Source organism: Halichoeres trimaculatus, unplaced genomic scaffold, assembly GCF_033239565.1.
Source record: "Halichoeres trimaculatus isolate MK-OKI-2021-1 unplaced genomic scaffold, fHalTri1.1 fHalTri1_scaffold_8, whole genome shotgun sequence".
Taxonomy (NCBI): Eukaryota; Metazoa; Chordata; class Actinopteri; order Labriformes; family Labridae; genus Halichoeres; species Halichoeres trimaculatus.
Genome location: NW_027437186.1, coordinates 8,485,897 through 8,504,292, shown reverse-complemented (window position 1 = coordinate 8,504,292; position 18,396 = coordinate 8,485,897).

The following is an 18,396-nucleotide window of genomic DNA, read 5'->3' as shown; positions in this document are numbered from 1 at the left end:
GCTCCACTTCTGCACTTAGTATTCACTAATACACCAGATGATCAGCTCAACTCTGCTTCAGTGGAGATCTACCAAAAGCAGCTTCTGGACAAGACAGTTATAGCACCACCTACAGGCCTGGCATGTTTACTACAGCGTTTTCAATCCCTCTGCATTTCTGTGTAAACACAGATTTTTTTTCACTGTGTTTTAGCGTTTTCAGATGAAACATTGTCATGTAAATGGGATGGAAGTCTGGACAACTTTTTTAAGTGACCAGATTAAAAAGGTAATTTTGGGTTTCTTTAACAAGAAACCCAAAATGAAGAGGTTAATTTGTCTACTTTGATAAGTAGCCCTGAATGAAGAGATGAATCTGGGCGGCTGTAAAATGTGTAAAAATGATCTAAAGTCTATTTAAACTACTTGTTAACTTTATTGTGACTAAGCCACAACCTTAGGTTTTAGAGTACCGTATTTTCGGCACTATAAGGCGCTTCGGAATATAGGGCGCACCTTCAATGACCGCGTTATAAGGCGCATAGAGTAGAAGCTATTGTAGTGGCTGGGGTTGCCTTATCCAACAGCAAGATAGAGCTGCGCTAAAGGGAGTGTCAACAAAACAGTCAGATAAGTCAGTCAAACTCAGGCTACATCCACACGGAGCCGCACATTTTCCTATCCAACTATTTTCTGTGCCTTTTTCAAAAAAAGTGCGCTGTAAAGACGAAGCTGTTTCTGCCGTCCAGAAAAGCAGTTTCCAGAGATCAGTTTAAATGCCAGACCTTTGGGGGGCGCTGTATTGCTCTTACAATAAACAAGAGAAGAAGCCCGGGCCAGCCTGTGAGCTAATGTTAGCACTTAGCAGAATTCCTCTTTACAGGTTCTTACTGCTTACCGCTGTTACTCCAACGACGCCCCCTAACTACAGTAGCCATGATTAACCAATATCGATCCATATATAAGGCGCATCAGATTATAAGGTGCACTGTCGGCTTTTGGGAAAACTGAAGGCTTTTAGGTGCGCCTTATAGTGCTCCAGAAGTACAGAAAGTCACATACACACAAAACGAAAAAAAACTGTTTTCAAAGCAGAAATTAACCCATTTACAGCCCGGTTCAAGAGGATATTAAGATCACGAGCTCGCCCAATCAGAGGCACACTTCAAGGTCCTGTGACCGACAGGTGCCCTTTACGCAAAGCCCTTGTCACTTCCAATTTGGCCGCTATAGCCGATGTGCTTAATTTATCGTTTCAGAAACAGACGGGTGACGTCATGGAGACTACATCTGTGTTTTATATAGTCTGTGATTGTGACCCTAAGTTGATGCTACAGAAGCAGTTTTGCTGTCAGCTTCACTTGCACTTCTGAAACCGAAACAGGCAAAGCTACAAAACAGATCCAACAGAAGAGTCAGACTACAGACTCCCTCTAAAAGCAGTTTGCTTTCAAAAAGAGGTAGAGGAAACAGATAATGGACTCACTTTTAAAGCTTAACAGCGCATTAAAAGCACACTTTTATCAGGTGGGGTGTTGAGTGTCTCCATTACATTTGGTGCAGAAAGTGACTTTAACAAATCATCGCTTTACAAAGAGCTGAGGATAAAGCAGCTCTGGTCATATATCTACCAGCTGCCTGTAGATCTTTCTCTCTGAATGGGAATTGATAGATTGAGTTTAAATGCCACTTTCTACCTGCTCCTCTGAGCTGCGGTGTGTGACATGATGGCTTTAAATGTGTGGTTTGTGCGTAGCAACAGAAACATACAATGGAAGTAAAGAGGGAAGGGAGTCTGGACTACAGATAAAGCTCAGCAGCAGTGTTACATTACACACGTTAATGATGTGTGTCTGTTGGCGCCATGCAGAGACGATTGTGCTGTCTGTCTGTATTTATGTTCAGGGTGTATATGCAGATGAGAAGCATCCTATCAGCTCTCTGCAGTCTGCTGCACCAGAGGGACTCTTCAGATTCTCAGAGCACAAAATAAAAAGCATTTATTCACTGCTTTAAAGAGAGAGAAAACAGCTCAGCCTGGCAAACCTCAGCCTGCCGCGCAGATTTTCACTCAGGAAGATTATCTCCTTTATTTTCTGACGTTTCATCACAGCAACTTGTCCTCAAGAAAAATCAGCGACTGCGGCGATAAATAAAGACATTAGATTGTTTGGCTGTGTGGACAAAATAATGGAGCTGTCTCTAACTGGAGTACGCTGAGTTCTGCAACCTCCGAGGAGTAATAGAGTCTCATTTTCACACTCTGTGCTTCTCCACGCATCCCAGGATGAGCACGGTGGCATTTTTCACTTTCTCAGGATGTTTTTTATCCCATCTGAGAAAATCCATCAGCAGACAACTGCACAATAACTACCAGTTTTAGCCTGTCAACCAATTTTTCTTTGTTCACCCAAAAAACTGTTTACATCAATAATTAAACTATAAGTTAAATTTGGCTGATTTAACTGGTTAGAACTGTTTTCATTTTGAATACAGACTTAAAACTATTCAAAATGCTCAATTATAAAATTTAAAAATGCAATCAATCATCTAATGAAGTCCTGCAGTGTGCTGAGCTCAGTTCAGCTCGACTGACCCGTCTGTGAATGTGAGATCAACGTCATTTCATAGTATGTTATTGTCAGAGTTTATTTGATTTAAATGATGTTGAAATAGCTTGTTAAACCATATTAATCTAAAAAATATATATAAACTAGTGGCATGACATTTCTTACATATTAATGTGTTGTAAGAAAAGAAAAAAAAAAACCCTGAATGTGTCTGTAAACTATAGTGGCTGGTTATCAGAAAAACTGCATATTAAAATGCTTTGCAAAAGAAAAAAACACAACCACACCACCAAAGAAAAACACAAATACAAACAGAACAATATGAAGGTAAAGGAAAAACAGGAAGTTTTCTAAGGGGCGGTTTCCTAGCTGACACAGTAAAGTTGTGAAAGTAGGTAAAAGTGTTGTTTTCTTTTTTAACTTCTGCTGAACAAAGTCTTTACAAGATCCTTATGAGACTTACTCAAATGATGAGGTCGTCCCTTGAGTTAGAGGGCTGGCCAATCAGAGAGAAGGGGGTTCAAGGAGAAGGAAGCCTTAAGGCTGATTTATGCTATCTTTGGGTCCACATGGTTTTTGTGCTGATGAATGATATCATTTTTGCCCCTACATCCCTTCACTTTCACACTGAAAATTTTCTAGCCGCATACACTTGAAAATTTCCAACCTTCCGGACGGAGAATCGCGGACGGAGATGCGCGAACAAGATGGCAGAAGGACAGGATCTCCTAGTGGTCGAAGTGCAAAAATACAGGCCTCTGTATGACTCTTTACACAGAGACCACCGTGATAACTGAGTGGTGAATAACTCATGGAGTGAAATTGCGGCCACTCTTGGCAGAGAAAAGAAATTGGTTAAAAGAACCTGGAAAAATCTCCAGAACAGATATGTCACTGTGTTGTAAACAAAGGCAAACTTCTTCGACTGGTTTAGTACTCTGGTTGACGTTTGTTTATGACACACCACCCCCTGCAGTTTAGGAAAGGACACCAACTGACGCTGCATGGGCTGTTAAAAAGCATAAAAAACCTCATCCGTTCTCTTGCACAGATCTCCTGCATCTGATTTCTGCGCATCATGTTCGAGCAAAAAGCATAACACATCCTTGAAAGAGAAAGCACTTGAAAAAAACTGTTTTAGAGGCTGAAATAAGAGTTTTCTAAAAAAAAAAAAAAAAAAAAAAAAAAGCTGGAGATTGAGTAAAACTACTACAGAGGTACAAGAGGGGCAAAATATAGCAGGACAAATTCCCACTCTTCAAATTAGTATTTAAAGTGTCAATTTGTTTAAAATGTCAGTAGCTGGGTAATAAGTAGGATATTAGAAGAAAAGTAGTGGAAGTGAGAAAGGTATACACACACACACACACACACATACTGCTGCCAGCTCACCTAGTCTACCCTCTACATTGGGACCACTGGTCTCCACCATCAGACCTTTTAGACATTCATGTCCACTGAGACCTCACAAGGGTGTGAAAGAATATATAGCCCATGTAGACATGTTTTTTATTAACAATACTATACAGATGTGCTTTTACTAACTTGGTTGTACACATGTGCTCATTGTTGTTGGTATGAATTGCAGGACACTTGAGGGGGGCTGGGGACTCCTGGGATTTTATGGAGCACCCAGAGTAGAGAGTGACCACAAGTGAAGTTAATGTTTATACCCAATAATAAAAAGAAGTAACTGTGTAACACGAATAACGCAAGTCAGCAATTACTTTATTAGAGTTGAGGTGTTTCAGTCAAAGTGAGGAAGGTAAACAATTAAAGGAAGGAAGGAAGCGAGATTTGTGTGTCTAACAGTGTCTCCACAGATAAGTGAAGGGGGGCTGATCACCCACTTGATGAATGCCAGTCACAGACAGAGCCAGAAGACGGCCAGCAGCCAATCAGAGGGGGACAACACCTGGAAAGCCAATAAGAAGATGACTCAACCTACATTCTTTAGAAAAACTCTGTTAGTGACTATATATTGGTGCTGAGAGAGAGAGTCAGGGTCAGTCTCATGAACTGTCTCTGCAACATGTAGGGAACAGGGAAATGAGGCTGCACCAGAGATCTCTGTAAATGCATATTCTTGACCTATTGTTAATAAATTTGTGTTCAACTGAGAACCAGGACGTCTCCTGATCCTTCCCCATCAACGAACTACGCGGAAAGAGGTGAGATGAGATTGGAGTCAGATTAATAATTTTAGTGTATTTTGGTCAGATTGATAGCGTCACATTTCCAATAAGAAGTTGTTTAAGTATGTGAGGAATTAAGAACAAAGACATCATTTGAGAGTGACAAACTATCTGAAAATGTACCCTGTCAGGATAACAGTGTGGTAACATGACTTAGTGCACGGTTAAAGGTACCCTGTAAGGCAGCGTAGAAAAAGTAGCTCTGTCAGGATAGCAGCGTGGGAAGATGCTGAGCACCCAGTTAGAGGTACCCTGCAAGGCAGTATGGGAAAGCAGAGTAGGAGTGACACTTAGATGTATGTCATACAACTCACCTCATTTCCAACAGGTGTAAATATCATGTCTGGCCTTTGGGTTCAATTCAGAAAATGATACCAGGAAAACAGAACTACCTGAAGTAACAGGACTTGTGTTTGGGTGGAGGGAGCTCTAATAATTTTGACTTGGCTTTTGGTGTCATGTCATCTGAGATTATGTAAAGGTCTATAAACGTGTACCCTCGATGAGAGCATGCTGTGTTTTTGGCAGGACCAAACCTGTGTAAAGTATGGACATAGTCTCTGGTTTGTTTCTGATACAGAGTCTTGAAAGGTGCCCTCGACGGGGGCTGAAAAGCTTGACTCAGTCTAGTTTTGCTTGAGTTCAGATGAGGTAAAGAGGGTTTTATAGTCTCCTGTGGGAAACATTACATCCAGTTTATCATTTTTACAACATCCACACGTCCTGATGTTCCTCTGGAGTTTACATGTCTTCACCACAGTTGATGTAACGGTGTTCAGTGTCCTCATACAAGGATAAATGGAGCTCTGTAAACTCTGACTGATGGATTTAGTGTCTGCAGGAAGTTTCGCTCTCTGCAGCTGATTTTCATGGAAATGAAGTGTAACCAGGAGCTAAGTGGAGGGAGGAGAGAAACCCGAGCAGTGGATTTGAAATTTAATGCAGGGACTGAAAGGTAAACAGGATCAAACGTAACATGAGGAGGTGTGTGTTGAGTTCTTGATATTAAAAAATATTAACCACAGCCTCTGGGGAAGTGTGTGTGAGCCTTTTATTTTAGATTCTGTGTTTTTCTGAGAACAGAAGATGGGAGGAGATACCTCTGGCAGGTCTTTGCTCTATGTGTGTGTGTGTGTGTGTGTGTGTGTGTGTGTGTGTGTGTGTGTGTGTGTGTGTGTGTGTGTGTGTGTGTGTGTGTGTGTTTGTGTGTGTGTGTGTGTGTCTGTGTGTCTGTGTGTATGTGTGTGTGTGTGTGTGTGACGACTGCAGCAGCTCCACTCACAGACAGGTTGGATTTAAAAACTCCTGTAGGAAATAATCCACAAACAGGGACACTGACACTGCCCTCTGAGGGGGAGGGGGTTTTGTGTGTGTGTGTGTGTGTGTGTGTGTGTGTGTGTGTGTGTGTGTGTGTGTGTATGTGTGTGTGTGTGTGTGTGTGTGTGTGTGTGTGTGTGTGTGTGTGTGTGTGTGTGTGTGTGTGTGTTGGGGGGCTGCTGTCATGGCAACAGGAGGAGGAGAAGGAGGAGGCTGGTGAACGGGGAGCGGAGCAGGATGAGGAATCAGATCCGTACGATGTTTCTGACAGTTTCATCAGACTGAAACTGAAACGTCCTTCAGGCTCAAACTGTCATCAGAGTTTCCTGTGTTTTCATCACGGAGCTCCTCCAGCTAACAGACGTTAGCCAGGGTCGAGGGTCAAACACACACCCCCTCACAGCCAGTTAGAGCTCTGTGTGTGTGTGTGTATGTGTGTGTGTGTGTTTCTAAAGATGAATTTCACAGCCTGGGCTCAGCTCTGGAACGAGGGACTCCTTTACTGGATTATCTGGATTTTAGTGGATGACAGTCCAGATTAAAACACATTAAAGGCTCCAGAATCATCAGAGCTGCAGTTCAGACAGGAGTTAAGATGTTAGTGAGCATTTTAACTCCATAATGATGATGATAGTGCCAGAATAATTTCTCTAAATATTAACCTCTTGATTCGTTTTCTGAAGTAATAATACCATTTTTACTTTTAGCAGAGACTTTGAGTTCTGCTTTGGCTCCAACACTTCATCTTATTAAGTGGAGAACACACTAATTTAATTTCAGTTTTCATACTGTTTTTTTTTTTTTAAAAAGGGAGTTTTTCACTTTTCTTAGTCTAACATTGTTCCTCTGGTAACCCTGCTGTTGCTTTATATGATTTACAGCTTAAATCAAACCATTTTTTTCTCTATTTCATGTCTTTTTTAGAAATCAGCTCACTTTAAAAAGTGATTTTGCATATTTGTTTCTCTAACATATTATCTAAAGTCAGTATGACAAAGGATAACTGAAGTTGTTGTGATAACTTATAATTATAAGTTTGCATCATCTCTGCTATAAAATGTGTCTCAACTTGAAAATCTTTGTCCACAAAAATCAAACTTCTTGTTGTGATGGTGTTTTGTAACTATGAGTGAGGAGAAAACACAGTGGATATGAGACCGTGCTGCACATTGATATGGCCCTTTGTACAGACTGGCCCTCTGTGCTCCACATGGCACAGAAGGGCTATCTGTGCTCCACTGCACGGACGGGCTATCTGTGCTTCACAGAGCATGGGCCTGTGTACCCTATGATTTTTTACAGTGCTTTAAGTGTTTATACAAATAAATGAGATGTTTCGATGGGTTAGGATTAGGACAGACAAGACAGCAGGTCATTGCCATAGAGCATGAACAGCTGGTCTGTGCCATGTAGAACACAGACAGTCTGTGGCCTCTGTGCAAAATATGAATGTACAGCAGGGTCTTATATCCACTGTGTTCCCTCCTCACTCATGGTTACTAAATGCCATCACAACAAAAATTACTTTGCTGTAAAAAATGTGATGAATTAAGTTCCACTGCACATTTTGTAGTTCTCTTGACCTTTTTTTTTTAGTTCAAGTTATTTGACACTTCATGTTGAATTAACTTAACTCAGTCAAAGTAAAGATGACTTGAGTCAGTAAAGTTGAGTCAACAGGTGCTCTGCTGCTGTTGTGTGGATTGCAGAAGGATCAGATATTGAATGTCGTTTACGCTTGCTAATTATGCATGCTAATGGAAACGAACATTTTGCCACAGTGTCAATAAGCAGAAGTAAGTTGTGTTTCTCTTCCATTGATTTGAAATGATGTTCATTAACTTCTTGTCTCTGTTATTGTTTGTATGTTTTGTGGGGTTACTTTACTGTTGTCTATTTATGATAAAGCTCACGTTAGGGTCCCACTAATTAAGTGAACAGCTGATCACATATTCATTTGAAGTAACCTGTTAACTTATGTAAGGAGGGTGAGCTGGGTCGCTGTATTTGTGCTTTTTCCTGTAATGACTGGAATCATATTAATGTACATCAACAGGGGTTAATCATCTTTTGTCATTAAGAAGAAAACAAAAACTTTCCAGTGATTTTGTTTCAGTGAGTTTGACGCACAGTCAACCTAACTTCAACCTCTCACCAGGTTTTTTCACGTCTTGACGTCGCTGCAGGTTGTCAAGTAGTTTTGACTGATCAGGGTTGAGTATTTATTACATGATTATTTAGTAAGCAGGCTTATAACAGGAGTCAACAGCAGTTATTTAACAGAAGAGACCCCATGCAGAGCAACGCTTTCACTGATTGGTCAATCAGCCGCTCTCTACATCCCTGGGTTCTCTGCAGCCTCCTCCCACAGCGAGGCTCTAAACACACTAATCAGGCTGATTGGTCACTCTGAATTACCCATAAGTGTAAGAGTGTACATGAATATTTATCTGTCTTTGTGTATTTGCCCTGTGACAGGCTGGAGACCTGTTCATTGTATAAATCCAAAGCTCTGCTCTGTCATGGCACCAGAAAAGACAAGGGATTATTTGTTTATCAACAACGGCGGATGCGTGTGCAACTTAAGTGCAGAAGCATCGGGAGTATAATGGTTTGTCAAACAACATGGAGGAGTTCATGACCAAAAAACACATTTTTTAACTTGAGATCATTACCCTGATGGATGGTAAATGGCTCCAAGGTTTGTGAATTAGCAGTGAGTGGACAGAAGAGATCAGCAAGTTGACAGATATTAGGTGGACAGACGTTTTTAGCAGAGAAACCTAGCGTGTACCCAGAGAGCAATTTAAACACACAACTGTCACTCGATGCTCATGACTGCATTATCTGTGGACACTTACCAGACTGTGACAGACCAGGACATAAACATGTGTCAGTAAATCAGAAAAAAAGAGCAGACTGCAGAGTCAGATACCCGGTTTATAATAAAAGAACTAGAAAACTGCGTCTGTAGAACCGCACCAAATCAGAATATTAATGGTTGAGTATTTAAGGGTTAGTAGACTGGTTAAATATTTCTGGTCAGAACCTCAGCCCCAAACCAACTTTGTCACTAAATAAACAAAAGTCAAATCTCTATTTTGAGTATCAGCAGTTAATATTGCTTTTTCGCAGTCTAACCTGGTTAACTGACGTGGGATAAAGAAAACACATTTAATTACATATAAGCAGATGTCGCTGGTGTTTCAGAGAATAATGTGACCTTGTTAACTTGTGAGTCTCAGCCGTTAATCACATAGACTGCATAAAACATAAACGTAGTATACCCGAAGAGAAATGAAGCACATCGGCTATCGCAGCCATATTGGTAGTGGCAAGGGCTTTGCACACAGCAATAGGGCACCTGTCGGTCGGGTTGGGCAAGCTCACCATCTTAACATCCTCTGAACAGCCAAGTTAGAAAAAATTCACTTTTTATTATTATTATTATTATTTTTAATTATTATAATTATTTTGAGCCAGGCTGTAAATAGGTTAATTTCTGCTTTGAAAACTGCTTTTTTTGTCTTGGTGTGTATGTAACTTCCAGTACTTCTGGAGCCAGTCTCAAGCGGACAATGGAGAAACTGCAGATCTCAGCACTTCAGCATTGTCTCTGGTCGTGATTAACTCCAAAACACTGGTTGCTCTGTGACGGTCAAAACTTTATAGATGTTACCTTTGTTGTACAGTATCGTTTCTCACATCTGACCACAGAACAACCGGACATTTTGATTCTGCTAACAGGCTGAACTTAATATCTAAAAAACACTAACTCGTCTGAATGAATGTAGCTAAGTGTTGCATATGCGGTCAAGATGTGTTCGCATCTTTATGATGACATAGACTGATAATCCCTCTACAGGTTTCTATTCAAGTCAATGTGTCAACTCATACTGGATCTGCTCTGTTGCGGTCTGGCTGCTTCCCTGCTCCGGCAGTTTGCAACAGATACACAACCATCCTAATTATGCCAGATGCTTGATTTGTGACATGCAAATTTAACAAGAAGCAGATCAAGCAGGACAGGAAGTTTTGCACAGAAACAATCGAAAAACATCTACTTACTTTTAAAATGAAAGAAACTGTATCAAAACCAGATGGTATTTAGCTTGACTATAACAATAAACGGACATTATGAGTGAAGCCAGGTCAGGAGTCAACAGGTTTGAGATTTCACAGCCCAACATGAACAAGGAGGGGATCATTGTTAGGGTGGGAATCAAGGGAATTCTTCGGTCTCCCAACTCCAGTTGTCTGGCATTCCTACAACCTGCCTGACACATCCGGTGTTTTTTCAGCATAAGAGAGCTCAGAGGAAAGCCGTGCGCACACTCTGTCACTTGGAACGAAGCGATAGCCAATCAGGAAACAAGCTGACTGAAGAAAGAGGGGAAATATGTGCAGCAATGGTGACAACAGTGCAAACCAGGCATCAAGTCAGATGAAAGCAGAATTTATGGATCCTATAACATTACACACCCCAGAGATGAACATACATGTCTGTTGTTGGTGAGTGGACTCTGTATCTGTGGTTTGCTGTGTTGCACCGTCAGTACACAGGTGTGGAGTCCCCAGACATAAAAAGAAAGCAGTGCAGCTCTGTGGTTACAAAAGGCTTATAAGAGATCAAAATTAAGGAATTTTAAAAGCCAGGACCTGTTTTGGAGGCAGCACAGCCTCTGTTTATTCAGTTAAAAGGTCAGAGGTCGTAAAGCCTAATGCACGCATAGAAAAACCTGACATCCCCGCTCCTCCAGTGTGTCAGCCTGTCACTGAGCTTTTATTATGAAGAGCTGGTATTTATAGAGTGACTTTTACAGACCGCTGAAGCTGAATGAGCGCGTTTGATCCCGGCAGAGCAAGTGAGTGTGTGACTGTGTGTCGGGAGCAGCGGCTCTGAAGGATTTCACAGAAATGAAGAGGCACCAACGCTGAGTCACAGAGCTGAACGGATTCATTTCAAAACATGGAGAAAAAGACAGAGTATAATTTAATGTTGAGTATCTAGGTTTTAAGAAACAATGTTTAACAGTTTAACTTAACAGGAGTGGGATATTTTTTGTTTTTTTAATTTTATCTCCTCTGTATTCCCTTTCTTGTACTTGCGTTCCCTAAAGGCTAGCAGAAAACGAAGCAGCACCAGTAACAGGTGATCTGACTGACAAAGAAATCCCACTACCTACAAGCATTTCTAAGGACACATTGACGTATCAATGCACAAGTATGTCATGCTCATGACTGCACCAGCTACTACAGCAGAGTCAACACAGAATGATAAAACATCTCTGCTAGAGAACAGCAGAGCAGCATCCTGTCCTGCAATCCAGACATCCACAACAGACCTGGTGAGAGCAGCTCTCAGCATCTGATCTCTACAAAGTCAAACAAATCATTGTTGAGTTAATAAAATCACCTCTAAATCAATTGTGTGTGTCAACACCTTTGTTTGGTTAGTTTGCAGTTAGTAGCCAGGTAATAGCCATGTTATAAACAGTGAAAAAGAGGTTATTAAAGAGGGAGTATTCTGCCTCCTCTTATTTCAAATGTGCCTATAAAGTCACAAAGCTAAATGCTCATACTAAACAAATGCAGATTTTCAAATCTCTAAATATTCATGAGATGTAGAAAACCCTGAATATGGAAACTGATCAAAATAGTCTTTTCCAAAATAGCACAAGATTTTCACCAAACTTGCTGAAATGATGAAGTAAGTTTTATGTGACTAGTTCATGCGTCACAGGAGGCAAAAACCAAGATAGAACTGCCTCCAACAGACCTTCAGGGGGCTGGCCAATCAGAGGGAAGGGGGTTTGTGGAGCAGGTAGTCTTAAAGAGACAGCAGCTGTTTCATCCAAAGGTTGGATCTAGAAAAGCACTCAGAGAGCACAGACCTCCTCTAAGCATTTTGTGATTGTCAGCAACACTTTAGTCCTACTTTAATGTTATACTCCCTTTCAGCAGACTGTCTGCTACAATTTGGTGTTAGTTGCAGGTTCACATGATAACATGTTTCCTGACAGTGTTGAAAATCATGATGACCCAGTACATATTTTATATTCCAGATCTTAGTGTCCAGAATATTGCCAGGATCTGGATCGTACTTTTACATCTGTCAGAAATTACGGGGACCTTGTCTTGTTTTTTTTTTTTTTTTGCAAAGCAATCTGACCATTTATCATGGAGTTATATATACATATGGTGAAAACAGCCCTATCTCACAATGATAAAGAATCCTTTAAAAAAAATCCTGGATCCAGACAGTGATCACCTCCAAAATGTAATCACATTTTCCTTATCCCATTTTAAAAATTTCCTGAAAATTTCATAAAGATCCATTAATTACTTTTTGAGTTATGCTGTTCACATAAAAAAAAACTCTACCAAAAACATGATCTCTTGGCGGAGGTAATAGGACTTTCCCAAAACAGCCGAGTGAGACAAAAGGACAGGATGAAGACTGAAAGCAAAGCATAAAACCCACTCTTTAAATTTCAATTCCCAACATAGTAAACAATAGTCCTGATCACCCTGTCAGGATTCTGATTTGTATAACTTGCATGTTAATCCTATAGATCCAAGCTGAGTGCTGTTGCTCTAATTTGTGTTGTAGGTCTTGATTGACGGTAAATTTGGAAACAGATCAAATAGATTGATAATCTTTTTGCTTGTATACATTCAGAAGAGCTATTGTGTTTTCAACTCATGTGCTGTTTCCTTTTCTCAGATCTATTAGCAGGAATCCAGGACAAAGCATCAACAACAAAACATTATGACCATGATCATTGTTGTTCACAATGCTTCCTTAAATACATGTCATCATGTTTTTTTTTATATAATTTTATAAGTATTAATTAAAGAAAAAACAGCCGTGACAGTTCTGTATTTTGAAAAATGTGGGTACAATTTCATTTTTTATGGTTTATTGCACTTTTTAGTAATTTATTTAACATATGTCTTAATATTCTAAGAAAGTTTGGGATAGGAGAAAAAATGTAAAAATATGCTCTGGCAGACTTGATAAGGCAGGTCTTAATGGGTTAATCCTTCACTTTGATTCATCCCATGTCTCATGAAACCAGTCTCTACACAAGTTTGACTGTTTGTTCAACAAACTGAGGCTTCAACTGGTTTTATCTGAGGTGTTTAACAAAGATTCCCTGAAATCATCCAAACCAGACACACAATCTTTGTCATCCTCCAGACACTGAAATGTGGGACAAATGAGAGCGTCAGCAGGTGGATCAGTGTTCACTCAGAAACAATCTGACAGATGAACACGACTCACAGAGACCTCATTAAAACACTGACAGAGGGAGCTTTCACACTCACTGGTGCAGCTGGACGCGTTAGGAGCCTTTTACTTTTGAAACAACAACAACAACAACAACATCAAATCTCAGATAACATCCAGACACATTCACACACAACTGAGAAACATGGTTTATAAATGTTATAACTTCAGGTGTTTGAGCTCCTGGTAGATGATCCTCAGTCTGTGTTTAATCTTTTCTCCGACACATCCTCTGACCTTAAAGAGCGTAAAACACAAAGTTTCTTACCTTGACCTCACGGCTCCCTCCGTTAATGTGACGATCCTCATTAATATTCAGAACAGCTTCGACCAGCACACACTCAGCAGCATGGAAACACACTCATTGACACACACACACACACACTCACGCTGATCCTCTTCAAAGTACTGTAGGGAGTGTGTGTGAGTGTTTGAAGCTGCAGTGAACAACAAGGAGAGACGTCCCCCATCTGTCCTCCAGCCGTCTCCCCTGTTCATTTAACACACACCCCCTCTCCACAGGGTCTGACCCCCCCCTTCCCCCCATGGACACACACACACACACACATGTATATATAAACTCCAGTGTGTGCGTGTGTGTTTGAAGAAGGAACTAGAGTCTCCTTTTATCTGTCAGGTAACTGTGGTGTTTATTCAACTGTGTGTGTGTGTGTGTGTGTGTGTGTGTGTGTGTGTGTGTGTGTGTGTGTGTGTGTGTGTGTGTGTGTGTGTGTGTGTGTGTGTGTGTGTGTGTGTGTGTGTGTATTCATCTGCAGCTTCATCTGCGCACTCAGGTGTTAATAAGTGTTGATTGGACTCATAAACACTCTGAGAGCCTCTTTTGACACCTCACGGTTTGAGGAAAATCTCTGTGACGCTGTTAACCTGTAAAAAAAGGAGCATTTTTTTAATGCAGTAAAACTATTATGAGAGAGAGAGAGAGTCACTGTCAAAACACTGAGGATGAGGTTATAAATATTCACGAGACTAAGATTAGTCTGCACAAAAATATCCTCCAAACAAAGACTAGAGCACCTCAAAATATTCATGAAATTACATAAAGACTGAACTCAAAGAGGAGAGCAGGTCAAACCAAAATCAGATTAAAAAAAAACAAGTCATTGTGCAAACATCCAGACGATGAAGATAAGTCAAAGTCAAAACAACCACCAGACTGAAAGACGTCCAGGAGCCTGAGCCACACAGCAGGGTTAGCTTTGATGGAGGAGTCTTCAGGGGGAACTTTAGGTCTTAGACCCATCCCTGGTCCTCAACACCTAAAAATGAACATCAGAGTCCCAGTAATGAACTCCTGCCCTGTCAGAGGATCATTAACCAGATATTAGAAAAAGAGATATTTAGACATGTGTTTGATATGATGCTCTCCTGATATCATTCTATGACTGAGGCAGAAAACAGCAAAGCTTATAAATCAAAATACAAATACGGAGCTGTTTCTAAATAAACCACAAGAATTAATCTGCAACAAATTCATTTTGTGGAATAATTACTCATATTAGGGGCCCTGATTCTGCCCCATGAGTAGAGTGTGAATGGTCCTTCAGTGGGCTGCCTTGGTTCACTTCCAACCAAGGAGCAACATCCAGTTAGTAAAAATGAAGCCTATGCAGAAGTGCTAAAAGTTGTTGTTCATTGAGAATCTGCTTGAGGCTGGCTGCAGAAAGACTGGAAGTCACGTACACTCCCAGCCATAAAAACAGACTTTTACGGAATTACCAAAAATATATACAGCCTGGTTCAAAAAACGTCACACTGTACGGTGAATTATTATTTTTTTTGTATCTCTGCAGTTTAGAAGTTATTAGGATCTTAGATTGTCCAATCAAAGACACAGCTCAGGTCACATGACTGACTGACCCTCTAGCTGTTCAAAATGAAACTTACAGCCGGCGTCATAACCAATGTGGCTGTGTCTGCAGCTCGGCTTCATTTTGAATGTCAGGAACACACGGGTGATGTTGTGGAGGCTACATCCATGTTTCATACAGTCTATGCTTCCAACCTGCAGCACCTTTACTGTATATCAGTCACTGCAAAAACTGAAAAATAAACAAGTCTGTATGTCTCATTTTAAGTAGAATTTTTGAATTAGAAGTATTAAAAGACAAAAATGACATTTAATAGGAAAATTCTTTATACAGTAAAAATGTGCTTGTTTAATTTCTAATGTCAATACATTATTCTTGTATCATTTCACTATTAGCAGATTTTTCAAAGCGAGTCAGGCGCAGTTTTCTCTTTTGCTGCCTTGATTATTTGTTAACCAATCAAACGTTACATGAACGGTGTCATATGTTTTGGACCCAAAATACAGGACTTGGTCAAAATAAAGTTCTTATTTCCAGGACTATGACTTGGACTTGAGCATTGACCTCATCAGTGATAGGATTGGCAGGAAGGACCCAGAAGCCTGACTCTCAAGTGTGATGCATAAATTCAGCGCAGGGAAGAGCAACTGGGACAGCAAGTCGTGACTTTAAACTACCAAAAAACACCCAGTGACCTTCAAAATATAACAACCCGTGTCAAAATCAGTTCGTATTTAGCTTGACTATGATAATAAACAGACATAATGGGCGGAGCCAGACCAGGAGTCAACAGGTTTGAGGTTTTACAGCCCAACATGAATGAGGAGAGACTTATCAATGGAGAGGGAAGCGCGGGAACTCCTCAGTCTGTGACTCCAGCTGTCTGTCAGTCACACGTCTTGTCGGAGTGAACATGCAGCCAGTGTGAATTGACAAAAGCAGTCAAGACACAGCGCCACAGAGTCGCACTGCGGACGCATCTGGAGTCTGAGGCGTAAGAGTCGCCCAAGCCTGCCCTCCCATCCACTTTCATGTCAGTGATACATACTGACCGAACAAACAGGTAGGAGTCAGTTGGGAGCCTTGTTTCACTCAAGACTGGCCTTAATCTCCCTCTCATGTCTCCAAATTCAAGGAGGTAATGAATATTGTGTTAAACATTGGGTGTCCTGAAGTGTATGGGCTTTTTAAAGTTGCCTTTAGTTTGCAAACGGCCTATATATCCAACTTAATTTCACTCAGCTGACTGACAGCTGTTTTAACATCCACTTATCCACTATCACAAACGACAGTGTTTCAGTCAGCACAGTGTGTGTGACTGAGGCTAAGGACTCAGATTCATCCACGTTCAGTCAGCCAGTTCAGTAAACACATTGAACGAGAGCTCAGACACAAATCACTCACTGACTGGGGGCGTCTCCTGTTCACTTCATTCACTCATTGAATGAACTGAACAAACTGGGGCTGGTGCAGTCTCACACTTTCACTGTCAGTCGTTCACTGACCGAACGAACTGAACGAGAGCTCCATCTCAGAGTCTCTCTCACTCAGACAGTCAGTGAGTGCTGAACGTAGTAAACAGAACAGTTGGGGAAATAAATGTAATTGTTTTAGCAGCTTTCAGTCTACAAACTGTAGCTTTCTCCCACTAAATTCTCAGCTTCTCACTCCAATTGCGAATAGAACTTAACATTTGTTCGTGTTTCAGCTTGTGAAATTCTGATTCGCAGGCAGAGCTGTGGACAAGTACTGAACGATTTGGTGAAAAAATCTTTTAAATGAATCATTTTACTGAACTGATTCTAATGATTCAGTACACTGAAAAAAACTGTTTTCCCATCACTAGTCAAGGATGCACCCAGAAATTGTCACTGTTAAAAAGTGAACAGTGATGCTGGCGATTAAAGAGAATCAACTACAAGATCTAAGGCGTTGGGTTAGGCTGCAGGTCATGTGAGGTTATAAAACACCTGTGCAGGTAAATCATGGTGAAGTTTGTCCATGTTAGGAACGTGGTGTAACTCTTTCACTGTTGGTGCAGAAACACCTGATCTTACAGTCACTCTCTTTCCTGCTGTCAGTTTCTCATCAAATTATCTTTGTATGCAGGATGATATTTTCATCCCTGAGGATGCTCTTTCTTGTTCTCTCTGCTTCCTTTTATTGACAGCTGTGCTAACTTTTTTTTCCCAGAATGCTCTGCTGTTTGCTCAGGACTCTCTTCCTTTCTGATAATCCACTAAGATCTGCGGTGCCTGAAAAGCGCCAAGTGTGATGATATCAGACGCAGGCTGCCTCCCGTCTGCTCGTGTTTCTGCACGTTTGTCAAAAAGCTCCTGGAAGTGAAAGAGATCTGATTTCAGATCAGTCGACGCCTCCCGGCAGGCTCAGACTCGCCTTCATTTTAAACAAGGTGCAGCTTTTTTAAATGTTTTCATGTGAGGAGCGAGGAGGCAGCTCAAAGACAGACAGCACCGGGAAACAAGATTTACTCTCTGCAGAGAAACACGTTCAGATTAAACAGTGATGTCCTGAAAAGATCTCTGCTGCTGAACTGTAAATTAGACTATTTGAAATAAGAGCAAACTGTGTTTTTTTAAGGCAAATAAACATGAAAAGCTCACCTGAGACTGTGGAACTAAGTGGTGAAAGGACACTGTATTCATAAGGATGTATTTTTGTTTTTAGAATTACATAAACCAAAGCCATAGAGCCTCTGTTAGCATCTGTTAGCATCTGTCAGAATCTGTTAGCATCTGTGTTGGATTTTATCTCATAAGTGATTCAGTCTTATAACTGAGGCAGTTGATAACTCATGCTGTTAGCCAAATACACCAACCTCTGAAACAGTATGAACAGGACGATAACACCAAGTTTCTTTACATAGGTCTCATTTGTAAGCATCCCCGCTAAGCTTTACTCTGTTCTGTTACTGTCTGTTACTTTAATGACTCTGAAATACATCCTTAAACTGAAATAACTTACAGCCCAATTAGGGAAGTTTAAGTATCTCAAGGTATTGTTAACCAATGAGGGGACAAAGGAGTGAGAAATTGACCGATGGGTTGGAGCAGCGTCAGCAGTGATATGGACGTTTAACCAGGCCATTGTGGTGAAGAGAGAGAAAACAAGGCTTTTAATTTACCAGTTAATCTACGTTCCAACTCTCACTTATGGTTACAAGCTGTGGGTTGTGACTGAAAGAACCAAAT